A 6,331-nucleotide genomic window follows, 5' to 3' on the forward strand; every position below is an offset into this window, starting at 1 on the left:
CGAGAATATTATTGCGGGTTACACCGAGAATGGGCATATCGGCATGCCGAATCAGAACGTCTTGTTCGTGACTTGAAAAATCTCAACGCTCAAATCCCAACAAGGTTCTCAATGACCATGCCTCGAGTAGGTTCACACACTTGCGAGCTTTTCGTACAAAGGATTAGAAAAGAAACAACAAAATGCTAGCAAGACTTTGTAAATTTTACATTGCTAAAGTTGGCTGAAGAACAAGTATCATCAAAAGGTAGAGAACTAACATCTATAGAAAGAAGATATATCTTAAGGAACCCAAAATATTGTTCGGAGGACGATATTGAGGACTTCTATTCTGATAATGATTAGGGGTTATTTTGGTTCACTATCTTAGTTTTTGGGTCATTTAAGTTTCGGACTCATGATTTAATTCGTATTTTTAATTTATTATGAAGGCATCAATTAAAAAAAATGTTTTTAATTTGCTTTGATTGTTATAGTCTATTATTAATTTATATAAGCTTCTTAGAGTTAATAATACATAAAAAGTTCAACAATTCACAATTTTAAAGAAAATACAAATAAATTAGTACATAAAAGGTGTCGATTACATAATACGTGAAAACATACAACTAGTAAAAACAAAATACATAAAAAAAAAATACATAGAAATAATAAACTTAAAAAATAAAATACATAAAAATAATAATAAAAACAAGAAGATAGCACAAATAATCTTCCAAAATTTCAATTTTTCTTTCAAAGCATTTTTCTCGTGTTTAGTGTCTCTAAGGTTTAGCCTTGAAAAAACTTTGTTTTTCTTTGGATTCTTTTAGCAAGACCTCCAAAAGGTCAATTTTTTCTTGAGCTTCCATAAGCTTAAACTGCAAGTCAAACTTCACGGTATCTCTTGTGATATGTGAGGTCGCGGTATCTCTATCAACAGGAGGTTTTTAAACTTCGCTGCCACCATTTTATCCATGGGATGCTATCTTCCCATCGAAAATATTTTGCAACCATTTATATCCTATAGACGTTACAAGAAAATCAATTTTTGAAAGTAACATATGTAGATAATGTGAAAAAAAAAAATCTAAACCCTAAAAACTTGTAAAACACTTACTTCGGGCACTTTACAACGCCAAAAACGATGACCCGGATTATCTTGAGTCCTTGATGTTCTTAGCTTATAATAATAACCGGATTCACAATCATCGGGTTCTATAGCAAAGTTTGACGCTTTGGAGCTTTGAGACATGATTTGGGTTGGGGGGGGGGGGGGATAAAGTATGTTCAAAGAGTGAAAATGGAGGAGGTGAAGAGTAATTTTAAAATGGCCAGCTGATGGGGTTTATATAAACCCCTACTGCGCACTAAATTAGTGCGCAATAGGACTTAACTGTGAAAGTTACACTTAGGTGCAAAAGGTACTTTGGTAACTTTTTTTTTTATGGGTTATTTTGGTACACAAACTGTTATATCTCGCATTTTGTACGTCGGACTATTTTTAAGTGGTTTGCGACGAGTGAGGACGAGGTTATTTTGACTTTGTTGTAAGGCATAAGTGTTATATGATTTTGTGGGATGGAAGTGTTAGGAAAAATTTGGAGTTAAAAGTGGAATTATGGGAATTAATATCTCATGAAATATGGGACCAAGAATGAATTATGGAAGGTTGAACACTTCATGAAAGCTTGGGACCAAAAGTGAAGATTTGGAGACTTAAAGTTTTAAAAAAAAAAAAGAGAAAGTGAAAGTGGAGGAGGTGGCCGGCCACATGGTGATGTGGGCCATGGCCACATGTTGTAATTATTTAAGGGGCTAGGATGATGATAAAAATCATCCTTATCATTTTACCTCCTAGAAACTTCAAGAGAAAGAAAGAGATGGAGAAAAAGAAAGGAGAAAAACAGCCATAAGGGGCTGGCCGAACCAGCCCCATGATATTGATCATGGAAAAAAATTGTTTCTCCTAGTTTTCATATCTATTGAAAGGTCCTCTACACCATGGGATGGTTGTTGGAGCATGCAAAACACTTTCCTTGCAAACAAAGGCCTAGCCGAATTGGAGAACAAGAGAGGAAGGTATGATTCAATCTTGTTTATGTGCTATGGATGGTTGTGCATGTTATAGTAGGTAGAAATAGATGGAATTCATGGAAATATAGTAGATGAAGGGGCAGCCGTGTATGTGCATTTGTGTGTGTTGTTGTAGGATTGAAGAACTAATTGAATTTAGCATGTTTATGTGTTGTTGTAACATGTAGAAAATGAATGAAACTTGTGAAATTATATATGTTGATGTGTAGCCGTGAATGGGGCTGTTTGATATAGCAAGGGATGAGTCAATATTATCTAGTATTTTGGTTGTCGTCGATATGAATTCTATGACGTAAAATGAAGGTTTAATGATTTATGTTGAAGTTATAGTGTTGCGGCTGTTTTGGAAGATTTGTGTGATTTTAATATAGTCCTTGTAATCATGGAAATGATGTTGCTAGTATATATGGAATTGTTGATATAGTTTGTGAATTTGAAAGAAAGGAACATGTTGTTATTGTTTTGTTGAGTTGGAAGGTTTTGGGTAAGAATGGATGTTGGTTTGGGCATCTTGAATTGCTTATCGATATTGTTGTTATGATTGTTGGCGTTGTTGTGGATAGATTGGTAGGTTGAATTCCCGGATTGTTATGATTGAAATTGGCTATATTGAATGTTGAGGATGACATATTTACAAGGAAGTCTTCTGCCGAAATCTCGGTAGCCAAGTGTTTCCTTAAGATTCTAACTTTACGAACTCTAATAAGAGTTTTGGTAAATATGACCAATTTGCGATTTTGAAAGCGAGATTACGACGTGAATTCGGAATAACTAAAGAAGCGAGAAAGAGGTATGTAAGGTTTTCCTTCCTTTCTTGGCATGTCTTAGACGTATAGGCTTGATTTCGCGCCTCGGGGGACTTTCCGAGCTCTAGAAACCCGCGATTGAAAATAGTTACTATTCATTCAAAAGAAGATTGAACCAAAAGTGCTTTGAATTGTGAAAGAAATGTCTACATATCCTAGAACTTGCAAGGGATGAGACCCGATTACCCTAAGATCTTCATAAGTAACGTCATGACGCGTAATATATGTAAGTTGTGTACGCCACCTCATTTGACTCGAGGTGGGCCCACGGTTCCCGGATTTTCTTTAGTGCCTTGATTATTAAATGATAAGTGTTGTACTTTAATGAGAATACTTCTACGACGATAGTGATAGCGAGATCGAGGCGCTATATACGCGGCGATAAATGAGCATAATATAAGTATGTGCATGCGACGGCGAATCGGACGCTATGAGCGTACGCTTGTTTTATGGAAATAATTGTTTTAACTAGTCCGTCGATCCCAAGGCTTCGTTTTCTCGCTAAAAGTTTATAAATGTTTTCTAAAATATTTACTCCTCTCTAAATTAAAGTTTTACAAATTTTTGAAAGCTTTATGACCAAAATGACGACTATGATTCTACGATGGAAATAATGATGCCGAGGATGAAAATATCTATGACACTACATAACATGATATGATATTTGTATATGTATATATATATATGAATATGGGAAAACGGGAGCATGGTAGAGCGTTATAACTGGGTCGGTTACGACGATACGTGTATCCGTGCTTGACTTGATATCATCCGGTACGCGGATGCCCGGACGCGGGATTTGGTGGGTGAGCCGATATATTCGGGAGCTATGTGGCGAGCCCACACTATTCCATGCTATGATACTACGACACACTATGTATGCTATGCTGTGCTATGACTCTATGCTATCTGGCCCGAAAGGGCACTTCTCCCATGTACGGGTTACCTCTTGATCTTATGATACGTTTTATATCCCCATACAATTGATATTCATATGTTTATTTCTTACTATGTTGCTATACACGCCTTACATACTCGGTACACTATTCGTACTGACCCCCTCTCTTCGGGGGCTGCGTTCATGCCGCGCAGGTACACAATTGAGGCCGAAGACATTAGCGAGAAGGTGTTCTAGCAAGATTAGCGAACTCCATTCTCTCTAGTGCCTTTGAGTCGATGTATGCATGGGCTATGGTATTCGACTATGTTAGAGACTTTTGAGACGAGGGTCATGTATATAAGATGTCCCAGATTTGACGGCGGCTACTATGTTCCGTCGTGATGTTATATATGATATTACGTTTTGTACGGTCGCAAGTTGTATTGATTTGAATGATATATCTTTATGTATGTTGTTTTTAAAAAAAAAAAAAAAATTCGTTACGCATTTATGGCCGGATAGGGGCCCGATTATGTCCCGAAATCTTGTAACGATCGAGAGGGTTCGCTCGGCCCTAAATAGGGGTCGGGTGCCCATCACACCCTATCGGAAATTGGGGTGTGACACAAACCCACTTTTTAGGTCAATTAAATTGCGGACTCATAAAACTATATCTATTCATGCTTAAACTTATTAACATCATAAGCGAGTTAATGGAACTTCGAGGAAAGATCATAATCATTTAAACGAAAGCATGAAATCCATATTAACGTGAGACAAATCATAAAAGTGTCTCCAATAAACCTCAAAGTATTTCGGGAAATATGAACCAAAGCACAATAAGAGATCAAAGTAATATCATAAAAATGAAAAGCAAAGGATGGAATGGACTTAAAAATGATTTATTCCTTGAACTTGAACTAGAGTTTCCAACTGAGAATAGAACCGTCAACCCGAGAACCTCGCCTGAAAACCACTTGAGCCACCGGAAACTTCGAACCCGACTCAAAATTTTTAACTAAAACTCCATCAAAATGAAGTTCTACTTTGGGGTGGTATTATGGTGGTATTGGGATGGTGTCTTTGGGTGTGGAACGATTGTTGTAATGATGTTACGAGGTAATTTTATGGTGCGACACAACTAGGATTTCAAAGGCGTTGTTAGAGGTTTGGAGGTGAGTTTATGGAGCTGTTTCAGCTTTTCAATAGTGTTTTTTTGGTTGATTACAATGGGTTCTACATGGTTGTGTATGGTAGTAAATAAAACATGATTTTGTTTGGTGTTCAATGGGGAATTTTTCAATTAAGAACCTAAGGGGTAACCTTGCTATGGAGAGGAATTTTTTTGTGTTATGTAAATGGCGGCTACTGATTACTAACTCGAGATATTGAGCTCAGAAGGACACTCAAGTTTGCAATTAAAAAAAGGGGACAAGTGGGTCCGTTTTATTTTTCTTTCTTTCTCCCCCACCTAAAAAATAATTAGGTACAATGGGGTCATATTATAATATTTGAAACTTTGAGGAAGGGTCAACTTATATTACCAAATCTTTGAGAAAAACCCCCAAAATTATTTGCTCTCTTCCTTTCTCACGATTCAGCACTCCCCAAGAAAAAAACAAAAAACCTCTCTCATTTTTCTACTCTCTGTTCTTTTTTGGGATTTTGGCTAAAATTTCACTTCAAATTATCATCTTACCATAATATCAGGTAAATTTCCTTTATCTTGTTTACTTCAAACTGTTAGAACTAGGGTTTAATGAAAAGAAGAAGATAAAGATTATGAATTTTGATTTTGCTCTTGTTTTACAATTTTTCCATTATTAGGCAAAATTTTCTATCTCCCAATACTTCTTTTACTGTTATTAACTACGATTTGGTGGTATTAAAAAGAAAATTGTTACGGGTTGAACTGTAGCACCAACTATATTGTTTTGGGTTGAACTTTAGCACCAATTATATTAGTTGTATTAAAAAGAAATTTTAATTGGTTCAAATTCGATACGATGTGATGTCTGAACAACTTTTGAAGTTACTGGAACAACTTCTCCATTTGTTAGGATAACTTCAGCAGTTGTTCTAGCAACTATAATAGTCATTGGAACAAATGCAAAAGTTGTTAACAAATTTGTCGGTTCTAATAGAGACCTTTTAGCAACCAATTCTGTGAATTCTCTTCCGATCAGCTGCTTAGGCATAAGACAACTTTGTTTATTGCTAGCACACAACTTTAGAAGTTGTGCTACAAAAACAGTTGTTGTTCAACTTTTTTTTTTTTTTGGTATTATTAAATTGTATCATTTACTAATTTTAGATAAAATGGGCCAACATAAGAGGAAGAGAACCAGGTCACCTTGTCCTGATGCTAGTAAAAAATCTAGGAGCTTAGCTGCTGCTAGAAAACAAGATGCAAGACATAATAAAAGAGCTACCACATCAAGATTACCAAGTCACCGGTAAACCACAACAAGTGAGGTCTTTATGCCTTTGGAGATGGTGATACCTTTAAGCAATGAAGCCCGATTGATTTGGAAAAAGAAACACTTGAGAATAGTGGTGAAAAAGTCGG

The sequence above is a fragment of the Lycium ferocissimum genome, chromosome 5 (assembly GCF_029784015.1).
Source record: "Lycium ferocissimum isolate CSIRO_LF1 chromosome 5, AGI_CSIRO_Lferr_CH_V1, whole genome shotgun sequence".
In the NCBI taxonomy this organism is placed as follows: Eukaryota; Viridiplantae; Streptophyta; class Magnoliopsida; order Solanales; family Solanaceae; genus Lycium; species Lycium ferocissimum.